Here is a 20400-nt window from a genome sequence, read left to right on the forward strand (position 1 = left end):
GGGTTCGATTCTGGTCAAGGGCATGTACCTTGGTTGCGGGCATATCCCCAGTAGAGGGTGTGCAAGAGGCAACTGTTCGATGACTCTCTCTCATCGATGTTTCTAACTCTCTATCTCTCTCTCCGTTCCTCTCTGTACAAAATCAATAAAATATATTTAAAAAAAAATAAAAAAATAAAATAGCAAGAGAGGGACTAACAGAAGATGATACTTCCCAGGAATCAGAATAAGCTAGGCTCAATCAGAATGAAGTGAAGTAATCAGGACTTTAAAAAGGGGCTTTTGTAAGTCAAATAGAATGTTACAACTTTAAGAATACATAATTTATTAATTTTTAACTTTAGAGAGGGAGAGGAAGAGGACAATTTATCGCTCCACCCATCCATGCATTCTTTGGCTGATTCTTGTATGTGCCCTGACTGGGACCGACCTCACAACTTTGGCGTATCGGTACAACGCTCTTTACTTTCAAGCAAACGAAAACAGTAAACCCAGTGGAAGGGAGGCCTTCAGAGTTGGAGCAAAGGCAGGAAACTAGTTCCCTTTAGTTGTATGTTTATTTTCTCTGGGAGGGAAATCTTTGTGTTCAGATATTAGCATATTTATCCAGGAAAGAAATTACATGGGATTTTGAACTGATTGCAAGCAGGAATTTATTAACTGAGAGAGGAGAGCCAGCAAGAAATGGGGGTTTTCTGTTCATTGAAGGAATTTGTATGACTCAGAAGGGTGCTAGGGAGGTGAAATTCCAGGGTTAGAAAAGTAATGCAAGGCTCTACATTGATAAAGAACTCTATAAATTATAGCTTTGGGAGACTTTCCCTTCCTCCTCAGATCACTGGGAAAAATTACTTTGTAGCCACATTTTCTTACATCCTATTTCTCATTAACTGTAGTATACTGACATCATAAATAATTGCATTTTTGAATGCATATATTCGTTCATTCATTTATTCATCAGAACATGCTTATTTATATGCCAAGTTTGGAGTAAAAGCATCATTTTTTTAAAAAAAGGAGGCAAAATATCTCTTCCTTAGAATTGTGCAAAATTGGTTATTGCTCAGAAGTATGACCTAGTGCAGGGGTCCTCAAACTTTTTAAAGTGGGGGCCAGATCACGGTCCCTCAGAGAGCTGGAGGGCTGGACTATATGAACTACTAATTCCTACTGTAACACCTCGGCTGCGCTCACTGCCCAAAAAACCTGGTGGGCCAGATCAGACTCCTCTGCGGACCGCATGTGGCCCTTGGGCCGTAGTTTGAAGACCCCTGACCTAGTGTGTACTGCAAGATACCAAGATACCATCTCTTTTTTGGAGATTTGAATGTGTGGACTCATAAAACCCTGCTTATAACCACTTATTTATTAAACACCTGCCCAGACATCAGGGATAATCAGGAGGACTTTTGAAATCATGTGGCCAGAAGGCTTTGTATGCTTTGGGAAACACTGGTTTCAATAACGTTTTAATGCTTGTAATTAAGCTGCATTATTGACTGATCCACAGTCTTGACCCACAGCACTGGCATCGCCTGGGAGCTTGCTAGAAATGCAGGTTCCCAGGCACTTCCCAAACCTACTGAATCAGAATCGGAATTAATTAATTAATTAATTTAGATAGTTAGTTAATCCTCACCCAAGGTTATTTTTCCCCCCATTGATATTTACAGAGAGTGGAAGAGACACACAGAGAGAAACATTGATGTGAAAGAGAAACATCCTTTGGTTGCCTCCTGCATGCACCCAGACCGGGGCTGGGGGTCAAGCCTGAACTGAGGTAGTGCCCTCTACTGGAATCAAATGTGCCACTGTGGGCAGCTGCTTTAACCATTGAACCACCAGGTAGGGCCAGAATCAGAAGTTTAACAAGATGCTCAAGTGATGCCAATGAACATTAAAGTTTAGTAAGCACTGGTAAATCCCCAAGTGTTGTTTTTTTAATTCTTACTTGAGGATATGTTTTACTGATTTTAGAGAGGGGGAAGGAACAAAGAGAAACATTGATGCATGAGAGAAACATTGATTGGTTCCTCCTGTACATACCCCAACTGGGGATTGAATCTGCAACGTTGGTATGTACTCTGACAGGGAATCGAACCAGCAACCTTCCAGTGCACAGGATGACGCTCCAACCACCTGAGCCACACTAGCCAGAGCCCCAGTGGCTTTTAGAACAGCATATCTTTAGTAACAAGTGACTCCTTATCCAGCAATGCAGCATGCAGTATCTTTAGGCAACCTAAATATTAGTGTTGCAGAAGACTAGGGGGGAAAAACAAGCAACGCTTAGAGTTTGGAGTTACACTTTAATATACACCAGTGAACTTAGAGAAAAATGAATTCAAATTTTAGGCAGAGCAACAAGCAGAATTTTTCTTTTTATTAAAGTGCCAGCCCTATGTGTGCTTAGTGGTTATCTCGCTGGAAGCTTGTGGCCTCAAAAACAACACCGTTCTATCCAATTAAAAAATACATCTGGCATGGTTTTGAGAGTATGGGCACATCTAGTCTCTGGCCTAAAAGGTCAGACAACTAAGTTTATCTTCCTTATTATTCAAGCAGGCTAAAGCAGGCTAGAAAGCAAAGTTATTTTTTCCAGAATAGGAGACTTGTCTAAAAAATAGCAGAGTTGACTTGACAGAATAAGGGATATCTAAATAGCAGAGAATTTCAAACAGTAGTTTTACAAAATAGGGGTTAGCCTTCTCATTAGCAGGTTCTTCCGTACCAAACTCAAACCTGACTCTTTGAATGTTACATTCAAGGGACATGGCTTACCCACTGGTAATCTCAGAGCCTGGCCAATGCCTCTTCTTGAGGAACGTCATCTGAACACAAGAATGGGCCCTAACGGGTTTGGCTCCTGAGAGGTCCCAGGTTTGATTCCTGTCAAGGGCATGTACCTTGGTTGCGGGCACATCCCCAGTAGGAGGTGTGCAGGAGGCAGCTGATCGATGTTTCTCTCTCATCGATGTTTCTAACTATCCTTCTCCCTTCTTCTCTGTAAAAAATCAATAAAATATATTTTTTAAAATAGCTTTAAACACAAAAATGGGCTCTCTTATTTCTTCCCTTTATTTAAGCTTTTCCAGGTATAATTAAATTCCCATTTCCCCAGTTGTTCCTGTTATAACATCAAGGTTTCTTTACTCACTTATGTAGACTAGAAAATCTTAAAGGGCCCTTTCAACTTCAGTATTGTGATTGCACCTTTACATCAGCTAGTAATAAGTAGTAGTGGATACGAGATGATAGAAACTCAGGAGCTGTATGTCTATACATTCAGGGAGAATGCTGTTGAGGCACAAACTTATCATTATCCATAATTTCCTTAAATTCACAATTCTGTCTCATGGAGGAGACTTCTATTACAATAATAGCCACTAAAGAGTGCCACTGCCTGCCTTCTAATTTGTAAATGTGCCAATTACTTAGCACTTCAGAAATGAAAGGCATGCAGGAACATATGAAAATAAGCATTTTCTGTCTCTCTACATTTTAAGATTTAAGATTTTAGTCTTAAGAATTGCATTCTATATTAAGATTAAAGAAAACATTTTTAATAAAAAACTTTTAAGAAAAAAATTATCTCTAATCCACAACTCAGCACATCACCTGATTTCATTGTTCTCTAATGGCTTTCAGCAATGTGTTCGCACGCGCATCGAACACGCAGAAATAACCTTAGAGTACTCGGCTTTTAAAATCTTTCTTTCCTTGCTTGGTAGAATCTCATCATTTTTTTTCATATTACTATGTGAATTTCATAATAAAGCATTCCTATGTCTATCTGTAGGACATTAGAGTTCATGGGTGGCTTCTGAAATAAAGTATGTGGCATATTTTTGTAGGTTTGCACATTTTTTTTTTATCAATATATCTTTTAAAAAAAATAACATTTTCTACTAAACAGGAAGTACCGGGCTGCAGCTTTTTTTTGTATCGGGGTTATGTAAGAAAAGCTGAAACAATGTAAGAAAAGCTACAACAGGAGTATTTTAAGATTCTTTTTAAAAATATTTTTTTGAGAAAGTGGCCACAGCACATTCTTAAACTAGCTGCTGTTTTTACCAATTCCCTCTCACTTTCTTTCCCCTCATTTCTTCCTGCTGTTTTTACTCCTCTTACCTCCTCCTCATTCCCCGCTCTCCTTCCCAATCCCTCTTCAGAGGGTTTTCAGAGCCACAGCTCCTTCTCTCACCTTCGCATGGAACAATAAAGCTGTGTGTGTGTGCGGAGAGAAGCTGGAAAATGAGACAGATGGGCCTTTCATTCCCAGGCTGCTTTGGGTTAATTGAGCTGGACATGTTATTTTTTTTTTTTCAAGAAGACGGAGCTGGATCCTGTGGATAACCAGACATGAACGACAGAAATGCCATAGGTGCTGCCGGGTGTGCTGTTGGGTTTATTTACTTTTATTTTTTATTTTTGGCAATTTCATCATCCTGTCAAGTATTCTGGGGACAGGTCAGGAGTGAGCTTGCTAAAATAATCTTCATTAAAAAGTCCTTAATGGATTAAAGATGGTCTCAGGTAACGAGCCATTCTTACACACATGCCACCTTTGTGTTTCATTTCAGGACTCACACCTGAAGGAGCAGTGCAGCCTTTGTCTTGGAAAATTGCTGGTGGTACGGCGATTGGGCAGACAGCCGCCTGAAGCTCCAGCAGCCTTCCCGCATTCTCCACCGGAAGGACCAGAGGGCCTGTGGGAAACGGATTCCTTAAGAGTGCAGGTAAGCAAAGGCAACACTGCCGCTGGCTCGGACTTTTCAGATGGGAGTTTGAACAGTGGAAACGTTCTTGTGCAATGAGACAATGTTTCCATCTCTAGCAGGTGACTTTAAAATAGCCCCTGCTTTGTATAGGTAGGCTTGCCTATTAACTTACCTCTTATGAGTCTAAACGAGGCCAGTGTCTCATGTTAATATAACCAGTGTCTCTTCAGCATACCCCAAAGTTGAGCTAGGGAAGTTTTAAATACTACTTTTATTCTCAATAATGAAGGGGTCTTCCTTGGGGATGTTTTAAACCAATCTGGAAGTAAAAAAGTAAGAAAACTCTGAAGTTGAAACTATAACATTACATGCATCACAACTATTGTAGAAACTGCTGTTAACAAGCTGTGTGGCTTTGGGCCAGATGCTTAACCACTCTGTGCCTTGTTTTCTCAATAGGATGACCTTGAATTATCTCTCTATCTTTAAAGACTACAATTCATAATAAGTTTATTAAAGTCCCTTAATGTGATTTTTGGGCATATTTTCCTTAGTATTCCTGGAACCTCATCTTACAAACATTCTGAGAAGGCTCTGAAGCTCAAATGTCCACCAGGAATTAGCACAGTGTTTTATCCATGAATCCATAGAGTCTTTCTGGTTTGTTAAGATTCATCAGAGAACAGTTAATCTAGTGGCAGATTTGTTTCATTTGAAAATCCTTTTAGGAAGGGTACTTACTGACTGAGAACTTGATGCGTCAGTGGTACTGGCGAATGTGGACATTTATAATGATTTTGGGATTTAGTTCTGGAGATTCTCTTCATCTCTCCGTTTTTCAAACCAAAATTATTCATGAGTGGTTTCTCCTAAGACTGAACCAGGATGGAGGGAGGGCTGGGTCTTCAGCTTTCTCACTGCCAGAAGCATTTTACTGTAGTGAACTGGGGCTGAAATCATCTTGGTGATTTGTGAAACTGCCTTTCCTGCCAGCCATTCCATCTCCTGGCATCAAGAACATGGAAATATTTTTAATCTTTCTAGCATAACTAGTGGCCCGGTGCATGAAATTTGTGCACATTAAAAGGGGATTAATTAGAGGAAGTATTTTAATATTGCTATTTGCCCTTTCTCTATAATAGAAGTGTCAGAGATGAAAGAAAATTAGTAAAAATGTATATGAAAACCTCCTGTCAGAGTCTGGGGTGTACTGCGGGACCCAGAGTCAAGTCCCTGCCCACCCACAGCACCTCAAAACCACGTGAGACACAGACTCAGCTGGCCCTACCCCATTGGTGAGATCAAGACCCAGCCGGCCCCACCCTTGTCAAGCCCTGCTGAGCAGGGGATACAGCCTCAGGTCCTCCATCAAGCCCTGCTGGATGGGGGCATAACCTCAGGGTCCCGGTCAGGCCTTGTAGGGTGGGGAGCACAGCCTCAGGTCTCCGGGCAGGGTGCATGGCCTGAGGTCCCCTGGCCCAGGTTGGGACAGGGGACACACATTGAGATGCCTCTCAAGCCCCACTGGGCAGGGGGTGCACCTTGATGCACTCCGTCAAGCCCCATGGGTAGGGGAGTGGCCTGAGGTTCCCCAGGAAGCCCTGCATGGCAGGGGGCTCAGCCTTCAGTCCCCTGGCTTGGCAATGGGGCAAGGGGCACGGCCTCAAGTCCTCCAGCCTGGTGCTGGGGTTGGGGGCATGGCCTGAGGTCCCTGTCAAGCCCCACCAGGCGGGAGGCACAGCCTCAGGTCCCTGCTGATTGCTCATTAAAGCTCATTATCAGAACTTGGCCTCTGCTGTGGACTCAGCCATCTTGACTGTTATACTGTGATGGTCAATTTGCATATTCTCTTTATTAGATAAGACTAGGGGCCTGGTGCACAAAAATTGTGCACTCAGTCCCTCACCCCGGCCTGTATCTACCTGTGCCCTCTTGCAGTCCAAGAGATGTCTGATGGATGGCTTAGGCCTGCTCAGTTGGACATCCTTAGCACTGCCATGGAGGTGAGAGAGGCTGCCACCACTGCCACTGCGCTTGTTAGTCATGAGCTTCCGGCTTCTGGCTGAGCTGAGCTCCCCTTGTGGGAGCACACTGACCACCAGGGGCAGCTATTGAGCATCTGCACCCTGGTGGTCAGTGCATATCATAGCAACCAGTTGTTCCACTGTTGGGTCTATTTGCATATTAGCCTTTTATTATATAGGATGGTGACAAGCATGGGTTCTGGTGTGTGCTGGATCAAATCCCAGCCGCTTACTTCTTGGGTGTTCTTAGGTTCGTTATAACTTCTCTGGGCTTTAGTGTCTTCATCCGTATGGTAGGGATGACAACTAGTGCCTTTCTTAAAGGGTGGTTTTGAGGATTAAAATAATTACACATTTAAAGCATCTCAAATAGTTCTGTCACATGGTGTTCAGAAAATTTACACTCTTTTCCTTGTCTTGCATGGCAGTAGTTATTCTCCTGCCCCCATTCTCTAGTCCAGGGCCAGTGAACACCCAGCTCTCCTTACCTTGTTAGACATTGGCTCACTCACCCTGGGATTTGCTTCTGAGCCCAGAACATAGTATTTGAATCCTTCTCAACATAATGGATCCAAATAAGAGTGAAAGATAAAACCTCTTCTTCAAGTCAGATTATTTGTAGAGTTCTGGATTTTATTTCTTGCTTCAATTTGATATGCTGATTACAAACCTGGGTTATTTGTTTGTTTGTATGAAGATCCAGAACACTTTTATTATGAAAAGCATAAAAGGGTGTGGCTTCTAGAGCCAGAAATAGTCTAATTCTGAGACGAGTTTTGCGAGTGAATTATTACTAACTTGAGTGCCTTTCATTTTATATTCAGAAGAAAATGAGTAACATTTCCACGTATCCCCTCACAGATACTTTGAAATGTTGAAATGCATGTGCAGAATGAAAGCCCGCACTGTAGTGGCAGCTCAGTGCTTGGAAGCTGTTATTCACACCATGCCATGCATTCTGTAGGGTCTTTCCCACATGTGATGAAGGATGTTTTTTAGTGAGGCTTGGTGTATGGGCAGCTAATACTTCCTTAGTTTTACTTTATTTTATTTTTTTATTTTATGTTTTACTTCCTTTGTTTTAATAGAAGAATTAAAACAAGATCATGAGAGCCCTTACCATGTACCAAACATGGACCTGAGTGCTTTACACGTACTACTTACAACAGCCCTATTAGGTAGCACCATTATTCCTCTTTCACAGGAGAGGCAACTGAGGCATAAAGAGGGGAAGCAACCTCCCAGGGTTGTACCGCGGTAGAGCTGAGACTCAAACCTAGGAGGGCTGATAGCCGGTGGGCAACCTTAACACCTCATCATGCTGCTTCTTACAAAGGAGAAACTGAGCAAAGAAGAGGATGAGCCGAAACCGGTTTGGCTCAGTGGTAGAGCGTCAGTCTGCGGAATCAGTCGTGGGTTCGATTCCAGTCAAGGGCATGTATGTTGGCTGCGGGCACATCCCGGGGATGTGCAAGAGGCGGCTGGTCAATGTTTCTCTCTCATCGACGTTTCTGGCTCTCTATCTCTCTCCCTTCCTCTCTGTAAAAAAAAATAAAATATATTTAAAAAAAAAAAAGAGGATGAGAAGATGAAAGCACTAACTCACAGACGTCTGCAGTGCCAGGCTCAGGGGTTTTAGTTGATGTGGCAGAAAGTGAAAGCCACCGGAGATGACACAGCGAGAGCTGGGCTTTCCGAGCTCCTGCCAGTTGCAGCGTGCGGGCTGGCTTAAAAGGAAGTGAGATTAGAGACGATTGCTGGTAGCTGAGAAGCAGTGAGAACGAGGGTTGAGGAAACAGGGATAAGATGAGAGTTTGAGGACACCTGTGTTTAGGCTGTGCTGAGGGGGAAGAGGAGACCTAGAAGCTCAGGCGGAGAAGCTGGAGGGGTGGGGCCCAGGCCGTGCGGGGCCACGCAAGGGAGGGGCATCCGGAAGGGAAAGCCACTGGGCTCACAGAGGCCCGGAATGAAACACAAATGAGCAGGCTGTTACCGCGCAGCCATGAGGAGGCAGGCGTCGCTCTGGAGGAGGATCCGCGGGAAAATGCTCTCCTGTGCCGCTGACACCGCTGTTCGAAGTGAGGTAACCTTTGGCAAGGTTAAATTCTTCTGAAGCTTGGCTGCCTGTTCTGGACTGTGGTGACTTAAGGAAGACCTTGCTCGGTTTAAATGGCCTGAGCACTTGCAGTCTTTCCAGCTCTGGGGTCTGTTAATTCTGGGGTCCACATAGTGAACAGCAGTCGTTGGAAATGTTGGTGTCAGGGTGTGGCTGGTGACGGGCTGGCACTGCTAGGCAAGTCCGAAGGCGATGCAGAGAGGGAAGGTGTCCTGCAGACACACTCTGAGAGGCGTCCTCTACAGGGGTGGGCCAAAGTAGGTCTACGGTTGAAACACAGAGTTTATTCTTATTTTTAAAATATATATTTTATTGATTTTTTTTACAGAGAGAAAGGCAAAAAGGATAGAGAGTTAGAAACATCGATGAGAGAGAAACATCTATCAGCTGCCTCCTGCACACCCCTACTGGGTATGTGCCCGCAACTAAGGTACATGCCCTCGGCCGGAATTGAACCTTGGACCTTTGAGTCTGCAGGCTGATGCTCTATCCCCTGAGCCAAACCGGTTAGGGCTCGTGTATTCTTACTAATTAGTATTGTTTCCATATGAGCACCTAGAAGCCTAATGTTGCTCACTTCTGTGTTTCCTCTCAAAAATACCAGTATAGTGTCACAGTGATACTGGTCGTAAATGGGAGGATAAGACTGAAAACAAGACAGAAATGAAAATGACTAAGGAATCTACAAAGAAAACTCAGCCCTTAGATGGCGAAAGTGGCTTTTCTGAGAGTCTCACTAGTGTCTTCCAAGAAAATTCTGTTGATTGGAAATCTTAAAAGGTCAAGCCCAAAGGACTTTTAAAAAAGATAGCATGGGATTTAGAACAATCTCCAGTTCTTCTAAAAAACTATTTGTGGTGAAGCCCTGATCCGCTCAGTGGCACATCATTCCTTTCCCCTGGGACCTCCAGCGGAGGTCCTCGGACACACCCATCACCTGGGGATCTCCTTAAAATGCAGGTTTGACTCAGCAGATAAAGGGGTGGAGTGGAGATTCGCACGTCTGTCAAGCTCCCAGGTGATGCCAATGTTACTGTCAATGGACCACACCTGGAGTAGCACGGTTTGCAATATTTAGCTTTTCTTCTCACAAGATAATCATACTCGGTCTGAAACTGTAACTTGGCTCCCTCGCCAGACTGGACTCTGTTCCCCATATCCTGAAGCAGATGAGTACATGTGCATAATGAGGGCTAGATAGCAATAGATATCAACAGATGGATCATTTCTTACCTCTGCCAGGGGTATGTGGTTTTTGATTATGTCAGTAATTTGAATCGTTATAGGTAGGGCTTTTTCCTTTTAACTGAGAGATTGAAGCAAATCTGTTGTTTAGAAATAGGCATCCGAATGCAATATAAAAATTTCATATAAACTTAAATATACATTTACCAAATGACCCATGAAGATATATGCCCACCCAAAGACTGGCCAATGTAGCTTTATTTACAGTAACCAAAAACTGAAAAAACTAACAAATGTCTATTAGCTGGTGAATTGATAAGTTATGGTAAAGCCACACAGTGGACTATTACTTAGCAATAAAAAGGAATGAATTTCTTGTTGAAGCAACAATGGGGACATTTTTTTTCCAATTATACTAATTGAAATAAGCCAGAAAAACATTTATATGAACTTTTAGAAAAAGCAAAAACCACAGTGATAAACAGATCAAGAGACAGGAACTGGGGGGAAAGGAGATGATTACAAAGAGGAACTTTTGGGGTGAGGGAAATGTTAAGTATGATTCTGATCGTTGTTACATGATCGTATGCAATTGTCAAAACTCATCAGGTTGTACACTTAAAAGTGGCTAATTTTATTATAGAAAATTTTTATCTCAGTAAAGTTAATTGAAAAACTGGCCATAATCATTAACCTGTTAAGGATATCTGATACTCCTTAGAGGCTATCTTATTAGTGGGTAATTGAGGAAATATTGCCTCTAGGAGAAAATATGAAGAAACAATAAGAACAGAAGTTCCCTTAAAAACTTCTTTGTGTATTTTCAATGTATTTGAATCTAAAGGGAGATATCTCGAAAACAGGAACTTCACTTTATTTTTAGCATCCAGAATAGTATGCTATTAGTTGAATGATTTGAGTGTGTCCCACTGTGCTACTTAAAGAAAAAATTCTGTTGAAACATTTTTTTTTTTTTTTTTTTTTTTTGTATTCTTTGCTGTGAGCACATCCAGTTTTCAGGGGGAAGATTCAGTCATCTGCTTTGACAGTGACAGCTTAGCTTCAATCAGATGAACATATCTGTCTATGAAAGTCTAGTAAAAGCACTGGCTTTCTTCAAACACTGAAAGAGAAGGTGTATGTGTATGTGTACAGACACTAGCTGCCTATCATTGTATTAGCAGAACTGGGGGAAGAGAAGAGAAAGTAAATTAATTATATATGTTTTTCTGCCTTGCAGAAAGAAAAATAATAATGTATTTAGAAACCAGTCAATGTGTACAGTTGGTCCAATTAGTTGATATTATACAAATAGTTTTTTTGGGTGAGGGAGGGGCACATAAATCAACTTATAATTTTCTATTTACTCAGCAATGTCAGAATCTCCCCCCCCTTAATTTTTATCAAATAGCAGTAGCTCAACACCTCATATTTAAATTTAGCTTTTCCAGTAATATCACATATTAATTTTATATGTGCTATTTTATTCTTTATATATGCCCTATTGAGCATTTTCAGGTTCTTCTAGCAAAATCCCTTTAACTAGAGTACCCATTCACTAAGATTTCTCTCTTTTATTGTGAAATGAACAGTTTTTCATATTATAATATGTCTAAGTAAGTGTATTTTAATAAATGCATCCATTTAACACATATTCTCTTGCTTTACTTCAAAAAGTTATTAAGTGCTGAAACCGGTTTGGCTCAGTGGATAGAACTTCAGCCTGTGGACTGAAAGGTCACAGATTTGATTCCGGTCAAGGACACGTACATTGGTTGTGGGCACATCCCCAGTGGGAGGTGTGCAGGAGTCAGCTGATCGATATTTCTCTCTCATCAGTGTTTCTAGCTTTCTATCACTCTCCCTTCCTCTCTATAAAAAAAATCAATAAAATATATTTTAAAAAGTTATTAAGTGAATATATTAAATTCATTATGTCATAGTTTAAAAATACAGTAATTATCATTTCCTACAGCGTACAATTAAAAAACCCCCACAAAAACCCAGACAGGTCTGAGCTAGAGTTCTGGTCCCTGCTCTGGGAATGGAGCATCTTCAGCCTGAGGCTGTAGTATCCCTGCTGTCATCACTGTGTGCTCAAAGGGCTTATTGTGGTGCTAGGCATTTAGGAAGCACTAAATGGCCCATGCCACTATTCACAGGACCATCAGCACCAGAGGGTGGAGGTCCTAGGAATGGAAAAGAGGTCATGGGCACATTGGATCATCCAATTAGTAATAAGGCCTACACCTAAAGGAGGGGTGGTAAATGAGTGAAGGAGGACCGAGGCCTTTATGTCTGTCATGCTGGGCCCTTTGTGTCTCCCTTAAGGCTTGTCTGTATGAAGATGGCTAGGTCTGGGGGGCTTAGGGCACCCACAGGGCTGGACCAGAATCTAGACATTCATGCACAGCTAGAGCTGGAGAGAATGCTCCCGTGGGCGTGTGATTGCAGAGACCAGTCATAAACCGAGTCATAAATACAAAGAGGAAGGAGGGCAGGATGTAGGCTCTGTTGGCCAAATTCTGACAGTCTTGGGGAGAGGTCATTGTGAGCTGATGGAGACCTGAATGGAGAAGGCCCCCTCCCAGGGCCGGATGGACATAGGCTGTCAGCAGGCCATCTGGTAAGGTGGTGGAGAGGGCAACCTGGCTAAGGGGAAAGCTGTGGCTGAAATCCTGCCCATGCCAAGATGATGTGGCCAAGGGGCCATGTGAAAACGGAGGGCACATCCTTTTCTAGTGTGCACAACTTTTCAAGTTACTGGGTATTGCTGCTGAGCAGCAGTGCATTTGGGTGTGAGAGGAGACAGCATCAGGAGAGCAGGACATCTGTCACTGAGGAAGCAGAGAGCCTATGGGCACAGAGTGGATGAGGACATGGTTTTGGATCTTACTAACAGATTTGAAGTTCGGCTGCAGAGCTGCTGGGAAGCTGAAGGAGAGGAATGCAGACTGAAGAAGGATGCTCTAGGTTAGGGACCTGGACAGCCCGGGTCCAGCAGGTATGTCCACAGTCAGTGTGGAGTCAGCAGGAACCTGACCAACCTGTTGAGTAGCTACTTGAGGGCTCTCAGGCTCCCTTTCTTGGGCCAGGATCAGTCCCAGAGCTGGAAGTGGGGCCGAGATTGCATGTGGGCATCAGGAAGCGCCCGTAACCAGGTCTAGGGGAAACTGGCACAGAGAGGCCAGGTCTGCTGGGTCTGTGTGTACATACATGCTCAGCTTCGTGGAGCGTGAAACTGAGGGGCTTTTCTTCCTTGGTGTTGCATGATATTGAGATGCCCGCAGGGTTTCTATATTTGAATAGAACAATGCTTTCTGATGTATTGCGGAATATACCCTTTTCCTAGTACAGTGGTCAGCAAACTCATTAGTTAACACAGCCAAATATCAACAGTACAATGATTGAAATTTCCTTTGAGGGCCAAATTTTTTAAACTTAAACTACTTCTAACGCCACTTCTTTAAAATAGACTTGCCCAGGCTGTGGTATTTTGTGGAAGAGCCACAGTCAAGGGGCCAAAGAGCTGCAGTTGCCAACCACTGTCCTAGTAGTTGTTGAAAGAAGCATTAGGAGGGCCTAAACATAAGGCCATTTTCAAGTGACATTTTATAGGCTATTTTTTTTTTTGTTTGCTTTTATAAGGAATGCTCTCATGGTTGCCATGGGACTCAGGCGTATGCATGGATTGAACCAGGCACCCTCTAATTTATTCTTATGCATACTATAGTTTGAGAACCACTGGTCTAGGACATTCAACAGAACCGTGGAGAAAACCAATTAATGGATTTGCTAAATTCCAGAGGAATGGGATTGGGAAAAACGTGGGGAGGAGTAATTGGGTTTTATTTTAGCACAGTTTATGACTATAAGCTTTCCATTTCACCAACCCCGAGAATTGATTCTGCTCAGGGAGCTGATGGGATAGATGAATTAGAGAAACATTCTGTGATGTTCGTCTGGTATCAGAAGGCTGTGCATTTGTACAAAAACTCACATCGGGAGAGCGGCCTGGCTCTGTTCTAGGAAATGAGGGTTTGATCCTGGTTCTGTTGCTTATCAGCTCAGGAAAGTGACTGCTGCTCTCAGAGCTTCAGTCTCCTCACCCCAAAACGAGAGCTGTAAGTGGACCACACCCTTCACAATTGTGGGGTTACATGAGATAATACGCCTCAAGCATTTATCACATGCTAAGCACTCATATATCTTAAGATTCTCATCTGCCACTATTCATGGGGCATTTTTGGTAAAATATTAACCCAAAGCATCTAGTTATAGTATTTGCAACTATCTTCAGCAACTGCCTACTTATCTTCTATGTGGCAGGCATTGTTAGAAGTGCTGGAAGCAAAATGATAGACAAGACAGACAGTCCTGCTCTCGGAGCTTTCTGCCCATTGGGGTAACCACTCTAATACCTGCTGTGGTCTCGTATTTGAGTAAATCCTTTTTCCCTCCCCGGCTCTAATGTCCCAGAGCAGCGTTTCTCACACTTCAGCAGGCATAAGGACCAGATCGGAAGGTGCTTGTTTCAAAGCACTTACTTGAGGGGATTCAGAACAAGGAGGGAATGTTGACTAGCCCGGCTGGTGCTGACCCAGGCACCTGCCATGTCAGTTTGGAGAATGCTGCCCTGGGCCCCTCCCCTTCCACCAGTATCTGAATTTACCCTTTTGGAACCCTAGCCGCCAGCGGAGCACTGTTAGGAAGTTATACATTAGAATTCTCTTTTGAGTTCCCCTCCTGCCTTTTATTTTGAGAGACAGGATGGCACCAGGAATAGAGCTGTGAAGCACAAGTGGTCAGGCTGTCAGTCTATTTCTGTCTCCCAGACTGTGTGACCTGGATCAGCTCACTTCAGAAACTTTCAGTTCCCTCACACATTAAAGTCATGCCCACACACCCACTTACCAAGCTTGTTTTGACCCTCAAGTGAAGTGGATAAAACATACAAGTGTTTTAAAGCTCTGCACAAAATAGAATATACTTTTATTTTTAAAGAGAAGGAAAAACTGTTGCCAGGATTGAGCTCACTTTTGCAGATATAGGTTATTCATATGTTGGATTAAATATAATTTAAGAAATAAACATTTGATCTCTGCCAATAAGTCCTACTCTCCCTTGAGAGCCTCTAGTCACACTTTAGAGGAACAATGGCTTCTATGATATAAACTGTAAAGGGTGTCTTAGAGAACCTGGTCTCAGGAGCTGCTGCAGCCAAGAAGCTGGCATCTGTCATGTTTAGTGTCAAGAACTGGAAAACTTGTTTGTTTTGGTAAATGAAGCTATATTGAAGGACCTTATAATAACAAAAGAAAAAGACTTGTAATTGATTTTGAGGAAGAGAGAGAAACATCGATGTAAGAGCAAAACATCGATAGGCTGCCTCCTGCATGCCCCCTACTGGGGATCAAACCTGCAACCCAGGCATTTGCCCTGCTGACTCCTGGCCCTGACTGGGAATCAAACCTGGAACCTTTTAAGTGCATGGGATAATGCCTAACCAAGTGAGCAACACTGACCAGGGCTATTAATTAAAAAAACAGAAACAAACAAACAAAAAACACAACACAACACAAAAACAGGTATTCTAACTAGTTTTCCTTTGAATACTTTTGCTCAAAGCAAAATCACCCTTCCATTTATAAAATACTAGAGGCCCAGTGCACGAAATTTGTGCATGGGGGTATGTGGGCGGGGGGGTGGGGGGGGGTTGTTCCTAAGCCCAGCCTGTACCCTCTCCAATCTGGGACCCTTCGAGGGATGTCTGACTGCCCGGTGGGATCAGGCCTAACACCTCACAATCCAGGACTGATGGCTCCCAACTGCTCGCCTGCTCGCCTTCCTGATTGACCCTAACCACTTTTGCCTGCCAGCCTGATCACCCCCTAACCACTCCTCTGCCAACCTGATTAATGCCTAACCACTCCCATGTCAGCCTGAATGATGTCTAACTGCTCCCTGCCAGCCTGTTTGCCCCCAACTTCTCTCCTCTGCCAGCCTGGTCACCCCTAACTGCCCTCCCCTGCAAGGTTGATCGCCTTTAACTGCCCTCCCTTGTAGGCCTAGTTCCTCTCAACTGCCCTCCCTTGCAGGCCTGGTGCCTCCCAACTGCCTTTCCCTGCTTGCCTGATCATCCACAACTGCCCTCCCTTGCAGGCCTGGTCCCTTCCTACTGCCCTCCCGGCTGGCCATCTTGTGTTCACATCGGGGCAGGATCTTTGACCACATGGGGGCAGCCATCTTGTGTGTTAGAGTGATGGTCAATATGCATATTACTTTTTTATTAGATAGGATAGAGGCCTGGTGCATGGGTGGGGGCCAGCTGGTTTGCTCTGAAGGGTGTCCTGGATCAGGGTGGGGGTTCCCTTGGGTTGTGGGGCAGCCTGAGTGAGGGGCCTGTGGTGGTTTGCAGGCTGGCCATGCCCCCCACTGACCCAAGTGGAGGCCTAGGTATCTGGGATATATTTACCTTATACAATTGAAACTTTGTAGCCTGGAGCAGAGCCAAACTTCCTGCTTGTTCAGTGGTGGCAGCCATTTCTGTTTGGATTTATTTACCTTCTGTAAGTGAAACTTGGTAGCCTTGAGTGGAGGCTTAGGCTGGCAAAGGCAGGCAGAAAGCTTGGCTTCCTCCGTTGCCAGGAAAATGCCTCCCTCCTGCTCTCTGTGACTGTAGCCATCTTGGTTGGGTTTATTTGGATACTCTCTCTGATTGGCTGGTGGGCGTGGCTTTGTGGAGTGGAGTGATGGTTATTTGCATATTACTCTTTTATTAGGTAGGATAATTAGAGAATTTGTTTATATCTGGGAGATTTTTCCTGTGAGCAAACAGGAACTATAGTTTATCTCTGGGGTATCCTGGTTGGTCCAGTCTGTTTTGCAACTTGAATCTGGATGCTTTGAATTGTCTGTGAAATACAACAGAGTGCCTAAGCTTCCTAAATTTTTTAGGTGGTGTACGCAGCAGCTCCTCAAAGAGTAGGCTCATTTTACTTTCTGAAGAAAAAAAGAACATTCTCTCATTCTTCTTTGTTTATAACTAAACCACATTTGTGAATGAAAACGTTGGTTACCCATACTTCTGAGCCCTGTGGAATAATATATAAATTTCCCCAAAGTACAGATAAACAAATTGAAATGCAAATATTGAACTTTTTCTCTATGTCATATGCTATCTTATTTAGATGTAAATATGTCTTTAAAAAATTGCTGATACTGGTGTCATCCTTGTTGGATGTTTGCATAAATGATGTTATTTGGGGTGGAGCCTTAAATATTTAATTTGAGTATTTAAGTAGTTGTTTGGTGACTGTTTTGGCCCATGGTAAAATGCCTTTCAAGACAGCCTTAAACATATCCTATATTCATATTTGGGTGATACCTCCATGGGCAGAAAAATAAAATTTGCCTTCAGTCTTTGGCATGAGATAAGCCAAGTCCACATCAGCTCCCTGTCCACACTGACGGTCCTATCTTGTCATTATGAAGCGTGGCTCATGGCCTCTGGCCAAAGTGTTTGCTAGTTTCACCTCTCTCACGTACACAGTGAGTTGCCTTTTAGAACCAGGCTGGAGGTCAGTTCCTTGACGGTTTTCTGCTCATCCAGCACAAGAGGGGGAAGGAAAGCTAACATTTGTTGCACGTATTAAGAGGGCCAGTCTCTGGGCTGGCTATCTAGCCTGTCTGAGCCATCGGTTAGCCACTTCAGTGATGTGTCCAATATCCCAAGCACCTCACTGGCTTGAACTTTGACTCGGATAATCCCAAACCTTAATTCTCTCCATCACTTAGATTTTACTAATGATTTCTCAATAAACAGAACCATGCTTCCTTTCCTCCAGTCAATATTATGCATAATAAATTAAAAAAATATTTTTTGCTTAATACTAAAATAAATTTAAGTTCATTTAAAAAAATATCCTATATTACATCAAGATAGCATGCATTACAGTGGGTGAGGAAGACGGAACAAAGTGCAAAGGGAGGCACAGGCTTTGTTCCCTTTGCCATCAGCGGATGCTGGGCTTTCTGCCAAAGCAACACCCAACTGCATCTTCCTGTCAGGCCAAGAATGCAGCACAGGCAGCATCCAGCATGAGCCAAGTTTGGCTTCCTCAGAACCCATGCCTTTAACTGTGTACCACGAGAACAGCTGACTTTGTGTTAGTGCACACAGACCCCGGGGAAAATCCTGAGAATGAAAACTTCCCCCTTACGTGGAGGGCAGGGAAAGACCAAAGATACAGAGTGGCCACTCCAGGCTGGTAACTAATAGAGTTTATTCAGGGAAACTTACCATGTTTTAGGCTGTTGGAAGACAAACTGGATGCCACCAGAACAGCAGAAGTCTAAGAGAAGAAAGAAAAATACTTAGTAGGGACTTGAATTTGGGAGATCTTCTTCCTCTGTGAGAATGACACTTATGGCCCGGTGTTTAGATGTTAATATGGTCGCAGTCTTTGGAAGCTGACCAGGCTGTGTACACCTGTGGGTGAGGGGAGGTGGTGCTTCCTGGCCTGAGGAGGTGAATATAGGGAGGAACATGTCAGACCAGAACTCCTACCTTCTCCCCTCTTTCAATAATGCTTCCTTGGCTCCTCATTGTGTTAGGATAACAGGATCCCTCCAGACACTGAGCAGTTCCTCCCCACACAGGCAGGGCTGGGGAGAATCTGACTCACCCAGGGAAGTAACAGGAACATCCCGTTGCAGACACTGTACCAGGTCCATGGGCCACAGGGCCTGGTGCTCTGTTTCATAGTTTGTTGGATCATCCGGTGTGTATGAATCAAAATTATACTTATTTTTTTTTTTTTTTGTCAGATTGGCAAAAAAAAAAAAAAAAAAAAAAATTTTTTTGTTGCACCACAGAATTGTAATAATTAGTTTATGTGTGCCATGAGATGAAAAAGGTTGAAAATCACTGATATAGGAGATGGAACCTCCATTCAATAACTCTATTGACCAGGTCACTATTTTTTTTTATTTTTATTTTTTTAAAATATATATTTTATTGATTTTTTACAGAGAGGAAGAGAGAGGGATAGAGAGTTAGAAACATCGATGAGAGAGAATCATCGATTAGCTGCCTTTTGCACACCCCCCACTGAGGATGTGCCTGCAACCAAGGTATGTGCCCTTGACCAGAATTGAACCCGGGACCTTTCAGTCCGCAAGCCAACGCTCTATCCATTGAGCCAAACCAGTTTCGGCAACCGGGTCACTATTTTTAAGGGCAACCCTGCTTCTTTGCTATGCCCACTCTTCCGGTATACCCAACGGATGGCTCACTTGCTAAAGTGTATCAAGGCATCTGATTCCTGGTTACCAAGGTGTGGATGCCTTCTAGGCAGGGACATGGGAGACAAGGTCTGCTTCATCCTCTTGTGAGTCCAGATCTCTTGTCCGCATAAAGGTTTGCTCATTATCCACCTTCTTCTTTATTGTCATTGTCTAAGCTTTTCAGGCACTCCTTTAAATGACCCACCTGTCAGTATACAGGATCAGCCGTCACGGTTCATGCATGATTACCAACTAGACAGCACCTAATCCAGCCATTGTTCCTGTTTCCACGCAGGTAGTGTTGGTGGATGGGTGAATGGTTGGATGGTAACTGCCTTCCTGGTAGAAGGGTTATCCTGCCTAGAGCCCTACCAAGCTCCAGCTGGAACTTCCTATATTGCAGATGGCCAGGGCTGACTCAGGAATGGGAATGGGAGCATTTGGAGAGTCTGTCTATTGAACAGGGCCTACTAATTGCTGCATCTCTGAAGGCAGAGGACTATTTGACGGTGCTACTCTGTTGTCAGTAAACATGCCATTCAGTGGATGTGGGAGTCTGAGCCATGAAAGAGCCCGTTCCAAGAATGATGTTGTCTGTCTGCCCGCCCTTAATGGCAAGGGAAGTTCTTATGCTGACCGGCTGCTCTTTGGTAAGAGCACTGTATTCACTGTCAATAGTTGCTGTTCTATTGGGGTACATCTGATATCTGTTCCTTCTATAATTGGGACCCAAATCCAAGGGACACTCTTTCCTTTTGCTGTTTTTGCCAGAATGCCCAGCCCATGCTTCTAGGGTTACTGAACATCTAACTCAGATTCCAATCCTGCCTGGGACGTTCCAGGGACTTGGGCTAGTACTTTTATCTTCTCAAAGTCAGCCTGTTGTTCGGCTCCCTATTCCCACATATGTCCCTACTTAACTAGACAATATAATGGTTGAAGGCATTCTGCTACATGGGGCATAAATGTTTACCAGTCCCCCAGAATTCCACAAAAATTCTCTTTTACTTTTTTTTTTTTTTTTTTTTTTTTGGCAGATAGATTAGGCTAGTACCAGGGTTGGCAA

General features: G+C 43.4%; 1 protein-coding gene across 10 annotated transcripts in view; it reads left to right on the forward strand.

Annotated features, from left to right (window-relative positions):
• The window catches only part of ST3GAL6 (ST3 beta-galactoside alpha-2,3-sialyltransferase 6), an 80249-nt gene that overhangs the window by 20037 nt on the left and 39812 nt on the right, over positions 1-20400 (forward strand). For 7 of the 10 annotated variants that reach the window (XM_084875490.1, XM_084875495.1, XM_084875493.1 and 4 more), the window contains one exon: positions 4584-4739. The gene's annotated coding sequence lies outside the window, so the exon portion shown is untranslated. Of the gene's footprint in view, positions 1-4450; positions 4471-4583; positions 4740-8350; positions 8829-20400 lie in introns of those variants that run through there. The other 3 variants (XM_084875497.1, XM_084875498.1, XM_084875491.1) reach the window with 3 other exon arrangements.

Source organism: Pipistrellus hanaki (assembly GCF_964339955.1).
Source record: "Pipistrellus hanaki genome assembly, chromosome: 2".
Taxonomy (NCBI): domain Eukaryota; kingdom Metazoa; phylum Chordata; class Mammalia; order Chiroptera; family Vespertilionidae; genus Pipistrellus; species Pipistrellus hanaki.